General features: G+C 41.2%; 3 pseudogenes; all 3 read right to left on the bottom strand.

Annotated features, from left to right (window-relative positions):
- Nucleotides 1–736: 736 nt before the first annotated feature.
- Nucleotides 737–2,269, bottom strand: LOC147465300 (uncharacterized; annotated as a pseudogene).
- A 400-nt stretch (nt 2,270–2,669) lies between these two features.
- On the bottom strand, nt 2,670–4,208 carry LOC147465301 (uncharacterized; annotated as a pseudogene).
- Nucleotides 4,209–4,325: 117 nt separating this feature from the next.
- Nucleotides 4,326–6,213, bottom strand: LOC147465302 (uncharacterized; annotated as a pseudogene).
- Between the last annotated feature and the right edge of the window lie 18,659 nt (nt 6,214–24,872).

Below are 24,872 nucleotides of genomic sequence, written 5' to 3' on the forward strand. Positions count from 1 at the left end.
ATAGTAATATTCACGTTAGTTTTATATACAATAGCTAGACAAAAAGAGTCACATAAGTGAATAACCTAAACCTAAGTTTTTTATTATATACAAATTTATTGATTTTATAATTAAAATAATAATATTATAATAACAACTCTCACAAATTTGTCGTAGATCTTGCATCAAAGAAATGAAATCTTTGCATCGAACTCATTATGCATGGGTATTTGGAGCAGATACTTCCTCATAAGAAAAGAACAATATATAAGAGTAACTCACAGTAGCTTTTTGAAGAACTCAATCTAAGTCATAAATTTAACAATTGAAAATAGTTGATGCTAGAATGCTCACCCTTTCTTTTGGTCTCAAGGTTACATTAAAATAAACAAATTAACATAACATCACTCAACCACAATTACATCATCCACACTTAGTGGAGAAGAGTCACATTTGGAAATTCTAACTTTGTTTGTGGCCAAAAGGTACACTACAAATGATGAGCGCATTCCATCCACACTTTGCTCTTGACGATCTCCTGTGAAATCCGTACTACGCTTTGCTAGATTGAAACTAGCCTTTAGCGTAATATACAATGCATCAACTGTTGGAACCTCTAAAAACTTGATTAAAATCGTCTCTTGGTCGTCTTTATCAAAGTTCATATCCTAAATAAAAGTTCAATTGTAAAAAGTTACTACTTAATTGAAAAAGCTTAATCCATGCCAAAAGATGAGTACAACTAAAGTCAATCTCCTTACATATTCATGAGACCCATTTGAGAGTTCATTGAAGGCCTTTGTGTTTTGAAGAGTAACACTCTCATTAAGAACATTCTTTAGTACACTCTGTATGCATAGAAAATTGAAATCATAAAAGTTTAGTTAGAGCTCTAGACTATGAAATTTTGGGCAATAGATAACAACTACCTTTTTCTTGGTGCAATCTTTTTTTGCCTTTTTAGTTTGCATCATATCCATCATCTTTTGATTCCACTGCATCAAAAAAGTTAAGTTAAAGCTCAAAGCATACAAGGATATGAAGCATATAAAAGTTAAAAGATGTGAGTAAACCTTAGGTGCACGCTTGCTCTTTCTAGAGCTCACATCCACTTGATTTTCCTCATGAGAGCTCTCAAAATCCATTTGTTCTTTAATGAGATTAACCTTTGCATGTTCTCATAATAAAACACATTAAATTCATTTCTAGTTTAATTATTGTAAAGGACAATAACATAGACATACCTTTGTGACATCTTCAATAAGATCCAAGAAAGAACCATTTGAAGCTAAAGCCTCATCCTCTTCTTCTACGTCCTAATAGTAAATAACTAGATTAAAGAAAGTGTACAAAATAATTCGACATAGTATAAGTTGACAAAACATACATCTAGAAGGAGTTCAACTTGCACGCCAGTGAAAATTTCCTCTGAATAATTCTGGTCTTTCTCAAAGTCAATATGAGGATGATACACTTCCTCATTGATAGGTTGTAAATGATTTTCCTCAATCTACAATTCATGTATAACATTTCTAAATAACTTTAATTAAAAATAAACAAAAAAAATAAAGAATGTAGAAACTCCCACAAGCTGTTTTTCTTTGTCTTCCACCTTTGCATTCACTAAGTCGGTTCCCTACATTGCACAACTTCACATAATCAATCTTATTATGATAGCTAAAAAAAATGAAAAAATAATGATAATGTGGCTTACAGATATTAAATTTGTGGTATTGACCAGCTTTGATTTTTTCTTTTCATTCTTTCGCTTTGCTTACATGTGACGCAAGCAAAATGTGTAGATGTCCTCCACTTTCCAATGGTACTCTGCACCACGGAACGTCACCTCCTCAATTTCATCATGGTGCTCTTGAATGAAGCTCACAAGTTCATCCTTCCCCTCTAGATTGTGCCGTAGGTCACAAAGCTTGGAATCAAATGCTTTCATCCAACCTCTAACAGTTCTCAGATTGGAGCAATGGACTGCATGTACACTGTCAGCGTAATATTTTGCAAGGAACTCCTTTCCATACAAGAGTGCTGGATCTCTGTCACTTTTCTTGAGTAGGAAGTGAAAGAGTTGCTCATATGTCGGAACTGGTTTTTCAACTGTGTCTTCCTTTGCAACTTGTATAGCCTTGCTATGCCGTTGAGACAATATTCCAACTACCTTACTATTCTTATGATCAACCTTAGAGGACTCTCCACCACTTGATTCTAACTCTTTTACCCTTTTCTCTAGCATTGCTATTGTCTCTTTGAGAGACATTGTTTCAGATGGAGAAGCCATGTAATAGCTACAATGTCACAAGTTATACCTTAAATCATATAAAGTGTAAACAAAACTTAAAAACCACAACAAAATATTATTTCCAATCAATTAAAGTATTTTAATGTTTGATACATCAAAGGCTAAGCACTTGTGCATCTCCAAACTACTTGCAAATTTAATTGTGCACCACTTCTTGAAGACATGCACCTCCTACTAACTACAATAAAGTCATGTATCACTACTTTGCATGAGTTCCAATCGCTCTCTTCGTACTGCTAGCTTTGTATCCTCCATGTACAATGATCAAAACTATAATGTACTAGCCAAGCTAATTTGCATTTTTTGCCCTAGTGGTCAATCTCTCTAACAAGATCATCTTCACCATCACTTTTGGTTGCTAGAACGATATCACCAACCTCTAACCAAGGGGGTGCATGTCCGACCTCTCCGAGAGTTGTAAGCCGCTTTGTTTGAATCAAATCCTTCACCTCATATGCTACTAGCCTGTTACCTGTCAACGGAAGAGGTATGAACTTATGCATCAAAGATGAGATTGGTCTTACACAATCCCAAGTGTACGGCATAGTTTGTTGTTGTACAATGCTCATTCCAGTTGCATGATGAACTATTAGTTCGTCAACCCCATTGTGTGAGGATATGCATTGTCTATAATACTCTGCCCCAAAATACAAATAATATTGACCATTGTGCTCGATAGAGAACAATGTTTTTATTTTGGCCTTCCAATGCCCTACAGGAAGAGCATCAGTATCACCATCGTCCCGCTTTACAGTCACATGATCACCAACTTTAAAAGCCTCACCCTGGTAAAGTATCTTTTGGTAGGTTGTGACAAGAGTATTTTCACCTTCACTAACTGTCATCACCCAGAGTTGATGAAAGTACCTTTTCTCCTCATCTGAAAGGCATCTCTTTGTGCGTTTCTTCTTGGTTATACCGATCCCTTTTGCTCTAATCATGTTGAGGTAGTAAGCCGGTTCATAATCTGCCAAAATCTTATGCCATAGCTCCCTGGCTCTTGTTAGAGATGAGAGTTCCAAGAGCCCTTTTTCATGGAAGATAGAGCATTGTGGACTCATAGGATGCAGTAGAGTGAAATCATCTAGGAGTATCAACCTTTGGTGTAAGAATGACAAATTCCTCTCGTGCAGCAGGAATCCATCCTTCTCCTCTTGAAGCATGCGAGTAACCCATGTAAACAAAACGCGCTTGTAAAAGTGGACATAAGTTATCTCATTATTTTTTTTATTGTCTTGACTCCCATGTATATGGAGACCATCCTTTCAAAAATGTAACACCAATATACATCATGAGATCCATGCCTGATAATGTCATCAAGCAATTCCCCATTCCGAGCAACATGCTCCAATGGTGAAGAGTTTGGACCAAAGAATTCCTCGCTCCTTACTCGCCAAGATGAGAACAATGATCGCATTATCTTGATACTCTCCTTTGTCCAACCCTTCTCACGACTAAAATTGTAAAATGTGTGGGCAATGTCTATTAGGAGAAGACCAAGCTCATACATGGGTCTTGATACCTCGTTGATGACACTCAATACATATGGCGGACACCACTGAACAAATTTTTGATTTTCCTCTGCCTTAAAACCTTCAAAGTACTTGCTAGGAGTGTGTGGCCACCTGCCATTGCGAATTGATGGTGGTGCAAGCTTGTATACAAGCTTGAAACATTCATCCACCTTTCTTTTTGATTCATTTTGCAATCCTCACATGACAGTTGATGTATATTTACTGAACAAATTCAATGGAAGAACATGCATTGTATCATACACCAAGTCACGTGACAAGTCAAAGCCATATAAGTCAAAGAACTTCCATAACACTGACTCTCCAGATAGTCCTGCATGTGCAAGATTAGTCTCTCTTTGAGTTTGAGAGGTTGCTCTTGTGGCTTGAGTTACTGCATTGGACATTTCCAAAATGGAGCGTTTTGTTGGTGGATATCTTTCTTGTCGTCTATTTTCATCATAAACATATCGCCCTCTATACATTGGATTACTAGCATCAAGAGTTGCTTTGGGCTTGTCTCTTCAACAACCCTCCTTGACACCGTCCTTGAAGAGTCCTATTTTGCACTGGGAAGGATGGTCTCCACTGACCATCATAAGCATCCCACGTAATATGCATGTCTGTTGCCGTTCAGTTCCCATGCCAAATATTTTGTTGACATCATAGTTGTAGTGTACTTTTATTCCGGACATGAACAAGTCTTGCAATTCCTCCATAAGAGGACGTAGAAAAGCACCAAATAGACCACTATTGTTTCGGGCTACTTTCTTGGAGCTAAATGGGAGGAACAGTACTGGGAGTACACTAACATTGGAAGACTTGCCCATGTTCAAAAATTTTATCTCTACAACCCCACTGTCTTTCTGTGTGGTGCGAGAGGATTGGAACCCATCCCAATGCAGTAGAAGTGCCAGGTTACGGGGATCTCCCTGGAAAATTATTATGCCATATGAAAATATTCAACAAATAAATAAAAATAGCATGCCAATATTTCTAGGGCCATACCTCAATCAATCTCCTATTAGAGACTACACGTCGTCGGCAATCTCTACACACGAAAATATATTCTTGAGTCTGCTCATTCCACCCTCGTTGAATCTCTTGCGGACGGGATGATGGAGGAAACGTTGTGTACACCTTTTTACACCCTGGGGTTGTACAGATAACTGGAAGCTCAAATGTGGCATGTGGGTCCCAAAAGTTCTGGACTATACGACATTTTGCACCATCCTAGAAATCATGGATAAACTCCGGTTGTAGTTCAGGTGGCTTTCCCAACCACTTGTCTTGGTTTCTCCACATGGAGAGCATGCCATGACACAAAGACATGCTCTTCAACATAAGCTCAATATGTCTTCCAATTGGGAGATAATCAAAGGCTAGTGTCTCCTTGCGAGGCTTTTGACAACTTGGGCACCTTTCACAACATGCCAAGCAATCACGCTTCGCTTTCCTTTTTCTACTATTAGTGATGCATGCACAAATTTCCACACTACATCCTTCATAATTGTCCTCCTTGCTTGGGCGTAGGAGCTCTGGCTCATTGCGATTCCCTTCTTCACCCATGCAGACTCTATATCAAAGAGGTTGTAACATACCAAGCCCTTGAAATAGCGATTGCAATTTCTCCCAGCAAGCAGGCACCCTATAGTTATCAGACAAAAAACCATCCCAATCATGTTCAAGTCGACCCAAGATTTTGCTTAGGCTTGGATCCTCCCTAGTGGAGTCATGCTTGCCTATTTTTGCCCCACCCATGTCACCGAATAGTAGACGAAGCATTCCGTCTTGACCACTAATGGGAACCTGATATTCATCCCATAATGTCTGGAATTGAATGATCTTTGATAAAGTTGCAATTGCAAGTGGTGCATGATCCGGACAAGAAGGTTGTTGGCAGTCTTCACCTGCTCCAGTTGTACTTGTCAATCTCACCTCTATGCCCTCTTCAAATCCCTCTTCCACATTCAAAGAAGCATTTGATGGTTCCACGTTTGGTATATTGTCGTCAAAGTGTCTTACGTCCACATCATCTCGATTTACAAACCCAAGCTCACTTGCTAGACTGCCTGTAACACTCCTTAGTTGTGCATGCCTGAAAAATGTCGTTTTCCCAACATATTTTCCACCCTGGCAAAATGCATAACATGTACACCACATTCTTCGTGTGGTGTCATTGTCGGATGCACTCTGGAGTGGTGGTGTACTATCAAGCTCATTCACATTAGGTGATTGACCCTGAAGGGCTCCAAAATTTCTATCGTAATGGACATCTGGGTGAACTTTATGGAGTGCCTCCTATTTTCTATGGTGAAAAAATGTGCTTGTGCTCAGTATTTGATACCCTTCCAGTGTAAATGCACATTTATACGTGCATGCACACTTGAAATTCTTGGAGGTGGAAGCCATGTATGCATGTATCACCTAAATGTCATGAGCCATGGTTACACGGACTATAGTGACCCAAAAAAACACATTTGCACATGATGCTGGTGGCAAAGGTTGTAGTACAATGTGCCCTTAAGTCACAGATACAAATTAGACATTTACGAGAATGAGCACCGTGCATTCAAAAACTATTTTATTAATAACATGTGTGTGTCAATATGCGAATGAGCTTTCATTTCCAATATGCGTGTATGTCTGCCAGAGTAATAATTTGCAAGAAAATTAGAGCAATGGACTGCATGTACATGATGCTAGTGTCAAAGGTCGTAGTACCAAGTACTATAAGTTGCAGATACAAATCATATATAACTTTGCAGCATTGTGCAACTTCAATAGTTGGAGAGTCACGTACAATAAAAGACTGATGTGAACACACTTGTTGGATCTTTTAACATAGATGATGAATACATTCACGCAAGACACAATTTCTTGCTCAGAATAAGGCTTTTAATCACAGCAAGCCTATCACTTAAAATCCTTGGAGATAAACAATTTTCACCATGGAAAACTACTTTGTAATAATCAAGTGGATTTAAGGTTTCTTTCAAAAGCACTAAAGCCATATTCTCGGGCCACCACCTAGTGTCATCTATAACTATTCTTGAAATGCGTATCTGTGGCCTTTCTCTCCCAAACACATAAAAGTGTTTCTCTCGCCAAACGATCATTCCTTCAAAATGACAGGCTAACTCAGCAACCAGTTCTTCTACTACTTCCTGTCGAGCCATAACCTACATATGCATGTTTGCAAGAATGAGCACCGTGCATTCAAAACTATTTTATTAATAAAATGTTGTCAAAATGCATGATGTCTATGCCCCATGTATTTGTTTTGCGTTTAGGGTTTTATACATGCGTACACATACTTCATGATTCACAACAACCTAGCACCAAAGATGCTTAAAATATGTTAAATACCACGACATCCCCACTAGTGTCGTGAGTGCCCAATAGTGTGTGTAGAACTAAGTACTAACATATGCTCCCAAACACAACACACACCACACGTGCACGCGCATGCGCACACATGCACATACTTTCAGGCTCAACCATAATGAAGCCTAGCACTAAAAGAAACATTAAATCGGAAAAATTAGCACAAAAATGAAGTAGTTGATAGGGCAACAAAAGATCCAGAGAATTATCACAATATCAACTAATTGTAACTAAAATGAAACTTCACATTGTGAAGTTTGCATGTCCGCTATACGACAAAAAACTATACATCATGCATAGTATTGACTATATACCACCACATCATGCATAATATTGAATAAATACCACCACATCCCCACTAACGTCGTCAATGCCCAATAGTGGGAGTAGAACTAGGTACTAATGTATGCTCCCAAACACACCACACACCACACGCGCACACACATGAGCATACATTAAGACTCAGCCATAATGAAGCCTAGCACTGCATTAAATCGGAAAAATTAGCACAGAAAATGAGGTAGTTGATAGGGCATACGGGCTAAGCATATGGAAAAACCCAAAAACATTGCCAATGGTCGTCACTGTGTAAGCCTATGATAGATTTCATCCATTCCATAAACTTGTATCCATCCATGTCTCTCTTCTAAAAAGGTAAAAAGGATAATATGATAAATTAAAATGATTTTGCACATCGATATGATTTTTTGCTAAGTCGTTTTTTTTAAAAAAAACATTTGCGTTCATATATTTTCTTGCTAAACTGAGATCGTTGTGAAAACTATGTGAGATCGATGTGCAAACTATGTGCATGAGTGCAAAGGAGAGAGCCATAGATCAAAGTAGATAGTTAAAATGTAGCTACCCGACAAAAAAAACGGCGCAAAGAAGCTCGTCTTGGCCGATGAAACAACCCGCTGATCACGATTGAACTATTAGAATCGTCGTCATTTCTCTCAATTTGAAAAATGCATGTACGTTGCAGTAAGTCGATTCTCTGCGTACAAAAAAAATGATCTACAATGAGAACATATTGGATGCCATCCTTCACATAGCAGCATAAAAAGTCACACATTGCCATAAAACCAAAGGAAAGCAGTAACTAAAGATATATTAAAAGAAATGTTATTTGGGCTATTTACCAAATTTGTGTAGCTTTAGTTGCTAAGCTCGCTCATAAGGATCTATGTGCTGGAGCTTCTGGAGTTGCACACGTTATACTGCCAAATTGAAACTTGCCAAGAAGGGCTCCGGCTAAGGTACTGCGCCACGTCTCTGCACGTGTACTGTGCTGCAGATCACTAGAGCATGGAAATTCTAGTACGGGTACGTCGAGCAGCGAACGCGTACAGTACTAGTGCGCTTTTGATTGCACTGGTAGTTGTAAAACTGCGCTTCTGATTACACTAGCCGTAGCTGTAAAACTCAACTTCTGATTGCGCTTCTGCTATAAAACGGTGCTGCTGCAAATCAGATCGAATAATGGCGCCCGCAGCTAGCTAGGATGTGTACCCTATGAGAGATCTCAAGGTTATGGCGCTCGCAGCTAGGCTGTGTACCCGAGCAGCTGCATCGACTGTCTTGCCACCTTCGACAGTAACTAATGCAGCTAGCAGCTAGGCCGGGCTGTTGTAATCACTCCCGATGGCCGGGCATGTTGCTGCAGGCAGCTATGGAGTACGCACAGTATGGCGGACCTTGCTGCAGGGAGCTGTGGATGATCAATAGGCACAGTATGACGGCCGGCAGGCAAGTGATCAATATAAAAAGACGAATAGCGCAAATAGCTAATGCAGCTTCGAGACGCTTGAGCTGGGCTTGGAGATCATCTACAGCCATTGCCGGCTTTGAATATAGAAACTCTATTTCACCAAAACCCTCAGTTTGCGCGCCAAATTCAAGGGTCATAGCTGGTATGAACTGGATTAGTCCCGCCTACCCAATGGTGAGAATCATCTCCTAACCTTTGAAATGCATAGAGTTCGTGAATTGCTGACCCTAAACCTCCTAACCTTTGAAATTGTATTATTTTCCAAGTCCTATTTTACACTAACACTAACTCATCGTATATATTATGCATGGGTATTTGTGCGTGTGCGAGCTCACGTGCATTTGCGCATGCTCGCTTGTGCGAGCTCACGTGCATTTGCGCATGATCGCCTATGCGTGTGTGTGTGTGTGTGTGTGTGTGTGTGTGTGTGTGAGAGAGAGAGAGAGAGAGAGAGAGAGAGAGAGAGAGAGAGATGAAATGTTATATTGAACGTTTGCAAAATTCCAAAATGACATACGAGAGAGAACCACGGCAATCTTGGTGGATTTGACACAATGTATAGGTACAAAAATAGAATTAAATGTATAGGGAAGTAAATTAAAAGCTAGAATAATCATCATCGTCACTCTCTCAATGTGTGTATGTGTGTGTGTGTGTGTGTGTGTGAGAGAGAGAGAGAGAGAGAGAGAGATCAGAGCGATCATCTGCTATCAATTTTGTAATGGCATCCTAGCTGTGTTTTGCTTTTAGTTCCTGAGAAAAACCCTTGGAGGTATCTTTAACATCTGCTAACTAGCACGACAGAATCTTTGTCCTAAAGAAGTCAATGCTCTCTTTTTTTCATGGATGTCATCCACTCTCTAATCTTCTCATATGACACATAATAGTTTCAACATCGAGAAAGGCGAGACATTTCCTAGATTCTAATTGTGTTTAAATAAGCACTTGTACGAAAGGTTATATTGTTGGTAAGTTAGTCTTGGTATCCTTAGGGGCAATTTGTTTGGCAAGGTCTCCAAGCAGGATAAGGTGCATGGCATTCTCATTTAGAGAGAGAGAGAGAGAGAGATGGATAGATTGTATAAGGGGTCTTAAAGGTCAAACATCATGCATGGTAGAAAATGAAACATGTTGTATGGTCTATGCTGAGCTTCATTAATGAAACTCGATGTTGGAGGATTGTGGATATAAGGGTGGCCATTAACATTCCACAAAGTGATTGGGAAAGAGAGTAAGTATGGACTCGAGTGATCAAATCTGGAAGCATTCAAGTAACGGTGATTGTCATTTCCCTCTCTCTCTCTCTCTCTCTCTCTCTCTCTCTCTCTCTCACATGCATCTATGAGAAGGTGATTTGTCAATTGCGCATGGGAAGAGAAATTTCAGAAATTTTTGTAAGCACTATTGGGGTTAAACAAGGATGTCCATTGTCACCAACTCTCTTTGGTCTATGCATCGATCAATTGGAACAAATGGTACTTGACTTTATGCAAGAAGAAGGCATTGAAGAGGTCACTATTTGCAATGCGGTAATCATGCTTTTGTTGTATGCGGATGATGTAGTGCTTCTAGCACACACTTTAGAAGATGCACAAAAGCTTATGGTTGTCCTTGAGAAATTTTGCTTGCATAGTGGGCTGATTGTAAATGAATCCAAATCAAAGGTTATGCTTGTGAAAACCAACCATAAGGAGAAGCCATTCATTGTGTACAACAACGAGACACTTGAAGTTGTTGAGAGCTTTAAGTACCTTGGCCTTGAGGTTCCATCCAATCACAAGTGGCATGAATGTGCTATGCATCATTTGGAAGCGGGAAAGAGAGCATATTATGCATTTGAGAACATGTGTAATGCGGGAAACATCAAGTGTTGGGTTCTCAAGAAGTATCTTCTTGATGCATTGGTGACACCGGTTCTTCTTTATGGAGTTGAAGTGTGGGGTGGGAGCATCTCAAAGTCTACTTGGAAAGAGTTTGAGAATGTCCAAAAGCGTTTTCTTACAAACTTTCAAGTTAAGACACAAACACCATATATGCTCCTACTTCTTGAGTCGGGATCTCTTCCAATTGAGGTTATGGGCATGGAAAGGGTTGTGGAGTACATGATAAAGATGCGTCAAAACCCCTCACATCAACTTCCTATAATTGCATGGGAAGCAAGCAAAAAAGCTCAAAAGACGCATAAAAGCAAGATCTTGAGCACGGGATGGATACAAGACATAAAGAAGTGGTTTGGGAGTTGGGATGCATTACACTTGCTACATGATGCTTCAATTGACTCTCAAGTGAATGAAGCTTTTCTACAACGCCAATGTATTACGGCTTGGGAGAAATCCGGTGGGTCACTCTTCATACAAGGCTAAACTTCTCTTCGGCCTATCATCCACAAACTGATGGCCAAAGTGAAATAGCTAACCTAACCATTCTTGATCTACTAAAAGCCTATGTAACGGAAGTAGATCAAAGATCCCAATGGGAGAAGTACTTACCTTTAGTAGAGTATGCTTACAATAACACTGTACATACTTCCACAGGAAAAGCACCTTTCGAGGTAATTGAGGGAAGATCAAAAAGTCCCTTGCTACTTAAGGTACATGGGAAGATCTTCGCTGCAGATGAGTATAGCCGAGACCTACAAGAATCTTTCCAAAAGATTAAGGATGCTATCTCTATCTCACAGCAAAGGCAAAAGGCTGCTGCTGACAAGCACAGAAGAGCCCAAGCCTTTAAAGAAAACGATTGGGTCTTGTTAAAGTTTCCCAAGGCTCGATTAAGGCACACGACGGGCAAGAATCCTACGGGCCACCAAAAGTACTATGCTAAACTAGCAAAAAGGTACTATGGTCCCTTCCAGATTCTTAGGCCAATCAATGAGATGGCCTATCAACTTAAGTTGCCCAATCATTGGCTCATACACAATGCTTTTCATGTGAGCCTCTTAAAGCCTTACAAAGGAGAGCCACCTCAAGAACCAACTATTGAAGACCCACCGGAGATCGAGGACCACGAGGAGGTGCTGCAGCCCGAGTCCATTCTCCGACATGAAGACAAGGTATTAAGAGGCGGTAAGACTATCCGACGATATCTTATTAAGTTTAAGAATTATCCTTTTGAAGATGCTAGATGGATGCAAGGCATACAATTAAAGGATAACCTAAACCTTGTCAATGCTTACAATGCTTCCCAAGAGTAAGCAAATGTACAAAATGTTAAAAATGAACAAAAATTTTTGTCTTATAAGACTCTCTTTTTCTTTATTTGTGCACAAAAATGAAGTAGTATGCATGCTTAGATCAAGTTTGCGGAGACGACGTCTCCCAAACACCAAGTAGAGCTTGTCACTCTACTATGGAAGACTGATAGGACTAATGTGCAGACATGCTTGCGGCAGCCTCAGGCTCTCAAGCGCCAAATGGACTAGTCATCCATTATGGAATGATGTCGTAGGGTAACATAGGGATCCTCTACCCGCTAAGAAAAGGACTCATGCATATGCTTTATCTTCTCTACACCATAGTCGAGGACGACTATGATTTCAAGAGAGAGGTAATGTCATAATAATCAATATCTAATTCTCCTAAATGATTTTCTCATATTAAACTGATCATTTAATGTGGGGAAGTGCCAAGGAGAAAAAGCTAGAATATTGGTTAAGCTAGCAGACCAGGCCACAGTAGGGATCCAAAGGAGGGAAAATAGGGATCCAAAGGGGGGGCCATCTGCAAAAGAGCCATGTGAAACAATGGGCCAAAAAGACCCTAAGGTTCAGCCCATTAAGACTTCCAAAATGCTAAGGTTCCAAAATTCAAAGGTTGTGTCCAAAGGTCAACCCTAGGGAAAATTGGATGCTTAGTGTGTGCCCTAAAAGTCTTTGCACATCCCTACATGGGAGGGGGCGAGCCCCAAAGGTAGGAGATGAGAGAGAAAGCCACACACACACACACACACACAGGCTCCCTTTACACAAAGGGAATGAGGGACACATGTCAGCTCCCTAGGCCAGATGCCCACAAGGTGTGCCCAATTCCTATTGGAAGACCCTTGAAGTGGACCAATGAGAATTAAGCTAGAGTAAATCTAGTTTAATTAATTTAAAAACATTTAATAAAAGAAACCAATGAGAATTAAGTCTCCTAGAAGACTATTGGGCAGTCTCCCAAGGGGTCCAATGAGCATTTAGGAGCCCCATGGCTTGCCTGATTCCTATTGGCCAGGAGGCAAAGGGGTCCAATGAGAGTTTAGTTTAATTATTTAATTACCTGAAGCTCTCACAAAAGGGGAAAGGGGGACACATGTCAGAAGGCTATCACTTATGCTGCTTAATTCCTATTGGCTTGACCTGGGGAGGTCCAATGAGGCAAAAGCCAGACCTATTTAGCAGCTAGGGCTCGCCCAAGAGAGAGGGGGGGCTGATTTTTGCTTGGCATTGACACACACACACTCACACTTGACCATGTGTGAAGGAAGAATACTCTATCTCCTCCCAAGCTTTAATGGAGAGCTCATCACCTACTCCAAGCTTGTGAGATAGAAGCCTACATCAACACTCTCTTGGCATGTGGATGCAAATCCAACCAAGAGCCAAGCTTCAATGCATGCTCATCTTCTCTACCAAGCTAATTACTAAGCTAAGCTATGCTAATATGAGTGATTATGTGAGGAGATGTACATCTTTCTCGTAAGATACTTCTTTTTCCTCTCAATCTACTCTCATACCCTGCTAGCTCTCACCATCTTCGAAGGTGTGTGAGGTCTTGGGTCTGAGAACGGGGATAATTCAAGTTGTGTTTGATTAAGTGTTTTGCTTGGTGTATGAAGCTTCCATCTTCATTGCACTAGCTAGTCTTGAAGGAACACAAAGAATTGTATTGTACAATGTCTCTCTTGATGGGAGAAACCATAATACAAAGCCTTTTGGAGGGGGGACCGGCTCCATGCAAATCCGGTCCTCAACTGTTGTCAATAGCTTAATATCTCTCTCTTTTGAAAGTATTGTCGATGCTATCTAACTAGGTGTTATGCTTTTTGTTGCTCTCTCCACCCAAGCACTCTTGTAATTCTCATTAGGAATCTATTCTAATGAAATGCCCACTATGTTCATGCTAATTTCCGCTACACATAAGATTTTAGGCCATTAAATGTTACATTGGTATCAGAGCTCAAGGTTTCTCTTTTCTTGCTCAAGAAGGGAGGTCCTCAAGCTAGCTACAAATGGTTGGTATTATTAATTGCCTGTGAGTAAGTAGAATAGGGATTTTTCAGCCTTGCAGTGCGCCTGCCTTTGTGCAGTTAACGGGGCATCACCGTCGAGAGCTATGGTCTTAATAGTGGAGTCCTACGGGGCTTGCCTATGGCTTAACCACTATTGAGCTATTAGAAGCTTGACAGGAGCCGGTGCTGTTTGGTGTCGAAAGACCCTCTCTTCTATTCCTTGCAATTAATGGTATTCGAGCCGCGGGTACAGTAGCTTGAGTGCTTTTTCTAAAGGGGTAAAGAGGAGTAGCAACTAGGGCTTGAAGTGCCAAAGTACACCTAAAAAGTTTACACCTAAAAGTTGTTAGAATGGCTGACAATAGTAAGAGAGTGAAATTAATGTTGATAACTTTGATTTTGCTCATGAGCAAGCTACTAATGATGCTTCAATGCTTGTTAACTATCTTGTTTCTAGGCTTCAACAAGCCATGGGCAATCCATCTCTCCAAAGTGAAGTGCAACGGCAGCTCCGTGCTCACGGGATTCTCCAAGCTCATCACCATGACGAGAGAACACCTAGGAAGCCTCCTTGTGAGACTACCAAAAGAGGTCTCTCTCCGATTCGGGAAGAAGAAGAGAATCCATATGAAGGGCTCAAGAACTTACTTCTTGATGATGCATCTCCTTCCCAAAGGAGAACTCAAGAGCCTCCACCGAAGGAACGAGAAAGAAGCGAGTCTCCCGCCACCTCGGCGGAGATGGCTCCACGAAGACGGCGGGCTAAACGCTCTCCATCACCACCAAAGCGGAGAAGACCATCACACTCTTCTCCACGCCATAATTCAAAGAGGGATGATAAAAAGCAAGAGAAGAAAAAGGCGAGAAAGAGGACACCCTCTTCTCCATCTTCTTCATCCTCTTCCTCTTATGAAAGCTATCGTGAAGACGACAAAGATCAAGACAAGAAAAAGGTGAGAAAGAGGTCACCCTCTTCTCCACCTTCTTCAAATTCTTCATCTTCTGAAGAAAGTGATGGTGCAACTTTTGAACCATCGAAAAGAAGAGGCCATAGGAAATCCTATGCCGCATGGAAGAGGTCGTCCAAGTTGAAGAAATTCAAAGAGGGAGGGAAGAGCATCTCTTTCCTTACCTATGATGGCACCTTCGGTGCTACAGACAAAGTTTTGGCCTTTATCCAACAATTCGATGCGGCGTTTGGAGATGAGGGCTTCACGGAGTCCTCTAAGCTACGCCATGTAGCTATGCACTTTCAAAAGTCCGCCAGACAATGGTGGTCTAGCCTACGAGCCAACGGTGAAGCTCCACGAACATGGAAGGCTTTAAGAGCTTCCATTATGAAGCAGTTTTTGGCCACCGATGCCAAAGACAAAGTACTCACCGAATGGCGAAGCTTAAAGCTCTCTCCCAATGAATCCATCCACAAATATGTAGACAAGTTTTGGGACCTACAACTCAAAGCCACTGTCTTCAAAAAGTTGGATTTTGGAGAGCAAAAGCAACAATTTTGTGCGGGCTTAACCGAAGAAATGGCGGAGTATGTCAACTCCCAAAGGCCACGTACCATATCGGCGGTAATACACCATACTATGGTGGCCTCGCGAATCAATTTCCAAACGGGGGGTAAAAGAAATAATAAGCCCCCGGAAAACAAGGGTTCCAATGAGCCTAAGGGGAAGGACAATGTCCAAAAGTCTCCTAAGGGCAATTCCAACAAAGCTAAAGAGAAGGGAGTTTACAAAGGAAAGAATAAACTCTCTCCTGAAGAGCTTGAGCGTTATCGTAAAGATAACCGGTGTTTCAAGTGCGGCGAACAAGGGCATGCGTACCGCGCTTGTCCCCAAAAGAACAACCGCCAAGATCCTCCTAGAGCTTCTTTGGTTGAAATCCAAGAGGAGGAGATTCATCAAACTCACCACAAAGGATCTCCTCTATGCCATGCTTGGGGAAAGGTAAGAGAACATGATGCTTTTATTCTCTTTGACCCTGTTTCTACGTTAGCCACCAAGCTAGGCATACAATCCTACGAGATGGGAGATATCCTACCCGCAGACAGTGCCTTCAAGGGGCAAGAAGCTTCAGTCACTCCCTTAATCGGGAAATTGAGGCTTCATGTCCAAGGCTATGTGGACAAAGAGGACTTCTTTATCTCTCCTCTCAAGCATGAGGATGTAATCCTAGGGGCACCATGGTTTGACCGCCTGGCTGCCCATGTTAAATTTCCTGAAAGGAGAATCTCCTTTAAGTTCAGGGAAAAGGACATGTATATAGATGCTAAGGAGATGGGTAACACCATCCCCATTGTACATACACCAGCTTTCAACAAGTCAATAAAGAGCTCTATTTCCGTGTACATGATTTTTGTTAAAGATTCTCAAAATGAACCTAATGCTTTAGCAAAAGAAAATAAAAGCAACCAAAAGGAATTAGAGTTATCCAATTTTCTCAAGGGGTTTCAAGATGTCTTTATTGACGACATCCCTTGTGAGCTACCTCCTAAACGAGGTAATGACGACCATGCAATTGAACTTCTTCCAGGAAGTTCACCGCCTAACAAACCTCCTTATAGAGTTTCTCAAGCTCAACAAGAGGAGATTATGCGGCAAGTGCATGAGTTAGTTGAGAAGGGCATGGTTAGGCCTAGCTCATCTCCATTTTGCTCACCTGTGCTATTAGTGCAAAAGAAAGACGGCACATATCGTATGTGTGTCGACTATAGAGCACTAAATAGGATCACTATCAAGAATAGGTTTCCCGTTCCACGGGTAGAAGACCTATTTGATAAGCTACAAGGATCGACCTACTTCAGTAGGATTGACCTAAAAAGTGGCTATCATCAAATAAGGATAGTTGATCAAGACATTGTAAAGACCGCATTTCGTACTACATTTGGTCTTTACGAATACATTGTCATGCCTTTTGGCTTGACTAATGCACCAGCCACATTCAACCGCTTGATGGAGAAGCTGTTCAGGCCTCATCGAACCTTCACTGGAGTGTTCTTTGATGATATTATCATCTACTCTAATTCATTGGAGGAACACAAGCAACACCTCCAGGTAATATTTCAAGTTTTAAGAGAGAATAAACTTTATGTTAATCGAAAGAAAAGTGAATTTTTCTTGCAAGAGATTCAATATTTAGGTCACATTATCTCTCAAGATGGAATCGAAATGGATCCATCTAAGTTAGAGGTAATAAAAGGATGGCCTAAACCAAGGAATCTTCATGAACTAAGAAGCTTTATAGGTATGTGTGCATACTATAGACGCTTCATAGAAAAGTTCTCACAAATTGCGGGACCATTACATGACCTAACAAAGAAAAATGTTAGGTATACGTGGTCTGCTAAGGAGAACAATGCTTTCGAAAAGCTTAAAGAAAAGCTTATCTCTCAACCTGTGCTTACACTACCGAATCTCTCAAAACCATTTGAGGTCCAATGTGATGCTTGTGGTGATTGCCTTGGGGCTGTTTTGCTCCAAGAAGGGCACGCCATAGGCTATGAGAGTCGAAGGCTCGACCCTGTTGAGCAAGCTCTAGGCATATACGAAAAAGAACTCCTTGCAGTTCTACATGCCTTAGACTCATGGAAGCACTATTTATTGGGGACTCCTTTCATTCTGCGAACGGATCACCAAAGTCTTAAGTACTTCATGACGCAGACCAAGCTCTCCGACAAACAAATGAGGTGGGCAAATTTCCTTTCGCAATTTCATTTTCATATTGCTCACATTGCTGGCAAGCATAATCAAGTAGCCGATGCACTCTCAAGACGACCGAGAGTGAATGCGGTTTCCATAGCAACTCACAATGATCTATCTTCAATGATAGATGAGTATGCTATTGATCCCGATTTTAGAGATGTGATTTCAGCCCTTGCATTAGGGAAGAAAGAAGAACCATTTACTTTACAAGATGGTTATCTTCTCTATGGCAATAGACTATGCGTTACTAACTCACTACGTGAGAAAGTAATGTATGAATCTCATGCTCCCCCATATGCGGGGCATAGAGGGATTCAGTCTACCCTAAAGGGAATTGAAACATATTTCTATTGGCCTACCATGAGAGTGAACATACACGAGTATGTTTCCAAATGTGTGGTATGTCAAAAGACAAAATTTGATAGAGGGAAGCAACTTGGATTGCTTCAACCCTTGCCAATCCCTAATTCACCTTGGGAGAGCATATCCATGGATTTTATCTTTGGATTGCCTAAGTCTATCCATGGGAATACGGGAATATGGACAATAGTAGACAGGTTCAGTAAACAAGCTCATTTTATACCTGTCAAAAAGACTATCAAAGCCCATCAAATGGCAACCCTCTTCATTTCACAAATTTTCAAGTACCATGGCTTGCCAATGTCCATAGTGTCGGATAGAGATCCTAGAATGACCAGTAATTTCTGGAAGGGTCTCTTTGAGAATTTAGGAACAAGGCTAAACTTCTCTTCGGCCTATCATCCACAAACTGATGGCCAAAGTGAAATAGCTAACCTAACCATTCTTGATCTACTAAAAGCCTATGTAACGGAAGTAGATCAAAGATCCCAATGGGAGAAGTACTTACCTTTAGTAGAGTATGCTTACAATAACACTGTACATACTTCCACAGGAAAAGCACCTTTCGAGGTAATTGAGGGAAGATCAAAAAGTCCCTTGCTACTTAAGGTACATGGGAAGATCTTCGCTGCAGATGAGTATAGCCGAGACCTACAAGAATCTTTCCAAAAGATTAAGGATGCTATCTCTATCTCACAGCAAAGGCAAAAGGCTGCTGCTGACAAGCACAGAAGAGCCCAAGCCTTTAAAGAAAACGATTGGGTCTTGTTAAAGTTTCCCAAGGCTCGATTAAGGCACACGACGGGCAAGAATCCTACGGGCCACCAAAAGTACTATGCTAAACTAGCAAAAAGGTACTATGGTCCCTTCCAGATTCTTAGGCCAATCAATGAGATGGCCTATCAACTTAAGTTGCCCAATCATTGGCTCATACACAATGCTTTTCATGTGAGCCTCTTAAAGCCTTACAAAGGAGAGCCACCTCAAGAACCAACTATTGAAGACCCACCGGAGATCGAGGACCACGAGGAGGTGCTGCAGCCCGAGTCCATTCTCCGACATGAAGACAAGGTATTAAGAGGCGGTAAGACTATCCGACGATATCTTATTAAGTTTAAGAATTATCCTTTTGAAGATGCTAGATGGATGCAAGGCATACAATTAAAGGATAACCTAAACCTTGTCAATGCTTACAATGCTTCCCAAGAGTAAGCAAATGTACAAAATGTTAAAAATGAACAAAAATTTTTGTCTTATAAGACTCTCTTTTTCTTTATTTGTGCACAAAAATGAAGTAGTATGCATGCTTAGATCAAGTTTGCGGAGACGACGTCTCCCAAACACCAAGTAGAGCTTGTCACTCTACTATGGAAGACTGATAGGACTAATGTGCAGACATGCTTGCGGCAGCCTCAGGCTCTCAAGCGCCAAATGGACTAGTCATCCATTATGGAATGATGTCGTAGGGTAACATAGGGATCCTCTACCCGCTAAGAAAAGGACTCATGCATATGCTTTATCTTCTCTACACCATAGTCGAGGACGACTATGATTTCAAGAGAGAGGTAATGTCATAATAATCAATATCTAATTCTCCTAAATGATTTTCTCATATTAAACTGATCATTTAATGTGGGGAAGTGCCAAGGAGAAAAAGCTAGAATATTGGTTAAGCTAGCAGACCGGCCACAGTAGGGATCCAAAGGAGGGAAAATAGGGATCCAAAGGGGGGGCCATCTGCAAAAGAGCCATGTGAAACAATGGGCCAAAAAGACCCTAAGGTTCAGCCCATTAAGACTTCCAAAATGCTAAGGTTCCAAAATTCAAAGGTTGTGTCCAAAGGTCAACCCTAGGGAAAATTGGATGCTTAGTGTGTGCCCTAAAAGTCTTTGCACATCCCTACATGGGAGGGGGCGAGCCCCAAAGGTAGGAGATGAGAGAGAAAGCCACACACACACACACACACACAGGCTCCCTTTACACAAAGGGAATGAGGGACACATGTCAGCTCCCTAGGCCAGATGCCCACAAGGTGTGCCCAATTCCTATTGGAAGACCCTTGAAGTGGACCAATGAGAATTAAGCTAGAGTAAATCTAGTTTAATTAATTTAAAAACATTTAATAAAAGAAACCAATGAGAATTAAGTCTCCTAGAAGACTATTGGGCAGTCTCCCAAGGGGTCCAATGAGCATTTAGGAGCCCCATGGCTTGCCTGATTCCTATTGGCCAGGAGGCAAAGGGAAACAATGAGAGTTTAGTTTAATTATTTAATTACCTGAAGCTCTCACAAAAGGGGAAAGGGGGACACATGTCAGAAGGCTATCACTTATGCTGCTTAATTCCTATTGGCTTGACCTGGGGAGGTCCAATGAGGCAAAAGCCAGACCTATTTAGCAGCTAGGGCTCGCCCAAGAGAGAGGGGGGGCTGATTTTTGCTTGGCATTGACACACACACACTCACACTTGACCATGTGTGAAGGAAGAATACTCTATCTCCTCCCAAGCTTTAATGGAGAGCTCATCACCTACTCCAAGCTTGTGAGATAGAAGCCTACATCAACACTCTCTTGGCATGTGGATGCAAATCCAACCAAGAGCCAAGCTTCAATGCATGCTCATCTTCTCTACCAAGCTAATTACTAAGCTAAGCTATGCTAATATGAGTGATTATGTGAGGAGATGTACATCTTTCTCGTAAGATACTTCTTTTTCCTCTCAATCTACTCTCATACCCTGCTAGCTCTCACCATCTTCGAAGGTGTGTGAGGTCTTGGGTCTGAGAACGGGGATAATTCAAGTTGTGTTTGATTAAGTGTTTTGCTTGGTGTATGAAGCTTCCATCTTCATTGCACTAGCTAGTCTTGAAGGAACACAAAGAATTGTATTGTACAATGTCTCTCTTGATGGGAGAAACCATAATACAAAGCCTTTTGGAGGGGGGACCGGCTCCATGCAAATCCGGTCCTCAACTGTTGTCAATAGCTTAATATCTCTCTCTTTTGAAAGTATTGTCGATGCTATCTAACTAGGTGTTATGCTTTTTGTTGCTCTCTCCACCCAAGCACTCTTGTAATTCTCATTAGGAATCTATTCTAATGAAATGCCCACTATGTTCATGCTAATTTCCGCTACACATAAGATTTTAGGCCATTAAATGTTACAGATTGCAAGATAACCATAGAACATTGCATCTCTCTTGCCCACGATGTACGGCCCCTCTCTCTATCTTTCTCTCTCTCTAGCCTACGATGTACCGCCACTCTCTCTCTCTCTCTCTCTCTCTCTCTCTAGCCTCTGTGGAATGGGAGATGGACCCAAAGGTGTAAAATATTAAAGAAATATCAATTTGACAAATCAATTTGAAACATAACCCTGTCCTTGGAATTTACAGCATGCTCTATACCCAATTGGACTGTAAGTAGGTTATCATAAATAGATCTGTCACCAATGAAGCCTGTTTGGGCAGGGTGAATGTGTATACCTATCAATTTGACTTTGATCATAGCTCACATACACGATTACATTAATCCTCCTCGTGATGTATGCATGTACACTAACACTAACTCGGACTATCATGCATGGGTGTTTGCGCGTGTGCAAGCTCATGTGCGTTTGCGCATGCTCGCCTGTGCGTGCGCGTGCGCGTGTGTGTGTGTTTGTGTGCCATCCCCCTGGTGACCATGTTGAAGTCACCACCCACAATACCATTACCTGGATGCATGTCCTCAATCCATTCCCAAAGTATGACCCTCTCTTTCATATTGTTAGAAGCATACAAAATTGACTACATGCAGAGGACCAGAATACTCGTTTTTCTTCCCCCCATAAAAGCATGAGGATATTTTAAAGTGAAAGGTTTATCCCTCTCTCTTGTGCCATTTATGCTCCTGCACAAGCACTATATATAAATGTTGTTGCATGATCCAAAAGTGCAACATTGCCATCCTAGTGGGACAATTCAAGCCTTTAGCATTGAGAGTAGCTATTCTCATTATGGAGTGTTTAGAACCCTTTGTGTGGCCTATATCTTGAGACCCCTCATCAATGTCGTCCATATTGAATCCATTTGTTTATGGCAGGTACATCTTTTTTATGTTGATTTTTTTCAGTAGTATGACCTGCATCTTTAATTGCAGGTAATGTGTCAGGTGATGGCATATCATGCAGTATATCAAAAACATCAGGGCTAGCAGATCCTGAAGACTGTTGTCTAGGTCTGAATGTTTTCCTGGCAGATACAGACTGAAAGCCCTCAGCATCTATGGGTCTTTTTCCTTTATCCATAATCTTGACACCCCCATGACTCATGAGGATTATCAGATGAAGACCCTTGATTATTTTTGGCATTAGAATCCCTTGCCTCGCTCCCTGCATTAAAGAGGGGTCTAGATATCCCCTTATTAGCAACCATGCCTTGAGGATGTGCATAAGCAGGAGATGTTGAGGGTGGTACTTGAGGAGAGGGATTTTCACTGATATTGTGGATAGTTGTGGGTGATTTTCCAAATATTTGCTCCCGAGGGGCCTTACTTTTACTTCAAGGATAAGAGGGGATTAGATTTGCAGTGTTTTAAGAGACACATGGGCAATTTTTGGATAAGTGCCCTAATTTATTGCAATGAAAACATTCTCCAGCAAGGGAGCTCCATTTCAAGTACAGCACTACCCGCCCTATTTTTGGTATAGTGATGTCCATTGTTTCAGGAATTGGATTTTGGGTGTTCCAGAGAAGATAAGCTTTGTTCCTGTTGGGTGAGTTGATGGTAGGAGCATATAGAACCTAGCCTAAAGTGGCAATGATCTCCTTGATACAAGGCCACAAAAATGAAGGGAGGTCAATATATTCAACCCATACAAGGCATTGAGAGCGCTCGCCAAAGCTCATTGAAATCGGAGAAAGTGAGCAGGCGTGTGCTGGAGCAGCTAGCAACTAAGCCCGGGAGGACGTGCGTGACCTGCTCTAATACCAATTGTTGGAATTAGGGTTGCAGAGAAACACACACAGCTTGGAGAAGACGAAGGAAGCTCAAGAAACACAATAGAGAGTGTGTTACTTAGTGTACAATGGAAAGATGGATAGCCCTAGAGTGATGGGCGTATATACAATGCACGGGGGAAAAAACCTCCTAAAGAGGGAAAAATTGCCCTGGCGGTCCTAATGTGTTGACACACATCACTACCACATGTATATGGTAACACGGCAAGCCGTGTTGTCAACGTGCAACACGTAAAATCCATTATCTATAGTTCACCTACATTGTCAAGTTGGTTATGATTAGCCTCGGTGAGAGGCTGTAGTCATCCAATTTGTATTTGTTAGAACCTCATGGCTCGGCCTGAGCTTAAGGTTGTCTTGTAATTTTGGTGTTGGGATTAATACAATTCACTCACAAAATATGAGTTTTGCAAACAAACAAATAATTTTATTAATGTATCTCTATTAAATTTCTTACATTATTAAAAATATAAAACCCCACTTATGGAGTTCACTTGGTATATTAACATGACTCTGCAGTGAACTATCTGACAAATAGTTACAAAAACCATTTCCCTAATTCTATTCCATGACTTGTAGGATTAGAAAGTGTTGAGTCACCCATACTACTTGACTTATGACAAGTCAAAACATCCAAAAAATGATGGTCTTGGTCTCCTGTAAATATGTTTGTGTATGTTTTTTTTTTCCTCTACATATCTTTTTTTTTTTTCCTGAGAATCAACTATAACTTTGAAATCACAACACACACACCCAACTCTTAAGGTGAGTCTTTTCGATCCGATAAGGTTGACCAAACACATGGAAAACGCCCCTTCAAACTATAACATGTCTTCGAGCACTCAAGGGGTGTTGAACCTACCACGTTTGAACTCGTAGGCTATGACTCTTCCAAGTGAACTAACATTTGTTGACATTTACATATCTTTTTGCATGCATTGCTTTTAGTAAGAATCTAACAAGATATTGATCAAAACGTATAGGTGAAAGGCAAAGTAGTAGTTAGCCAAAACGACTTTTTTACAAACCATTAATTAATCTTTTTTTTTTTTTTTTGGGGGGGGGGGGGGGGGGGTTTGTTTTTTTTAGTGCTTAAGGGAGTCCTAAGGGCAGCCAAGGCGAATAACCTAGTGGTTAAACTTGTCTTTTTAGTGTCTACGTGCTAGGGTCAAATCCTAGGGATTAGGGGTGCTTTTGAAGCTAACTCGAGATGTTGAAGCATTTTGAAAAGATACTATGTATTGAAAAGTGAAAGTTGGAGAGAGGTAGGTCGACCATATTTTGGATATGGAGTTTGATTAAGGGAAAAGTTGTGAGATGCCTTCTAGGAAAGAAGAAAAATGGCGGAAGGAGAGAAAAAATAAAGGCTAGCTACTCTAGAGCGAGCTAATGAATGGTTTATCAGGCTATGGTCACGTGGAGCTTAGTTTCTTGTAACTTGAGCCGGCAAGGTCTAACAGTCGGTAGCTTTTCGCATGCATCCATCGGCATAGTAGGCTAACTATGCCTAAAAAGGCATAGTCACACAACTATGCCCACCCACTGTCGGTCAGTGCCATCTTTCTCTCTCTTGCTTGCACTTTGTTGTTCCTCTCTCTACCTACAGACGGTCATGGCGTTGAGCTCCTGCCACAGGA

This window comes from Adiantum capillus-veneris, chromosome 1, assembly GCF_014529385.1.
Source record: "Adiantum capillus-veneris isolate H3 chromosome 1, ASM1452938v2, whole genome shotgun sequence".
Taxonomy (NCBI): Eukaryota; Viridiplantae; Streptophyta; class Polypodiopsida; order Polypodiales; family Pteridaceae; genus Adiantum; species Adiantum capillus-veneris.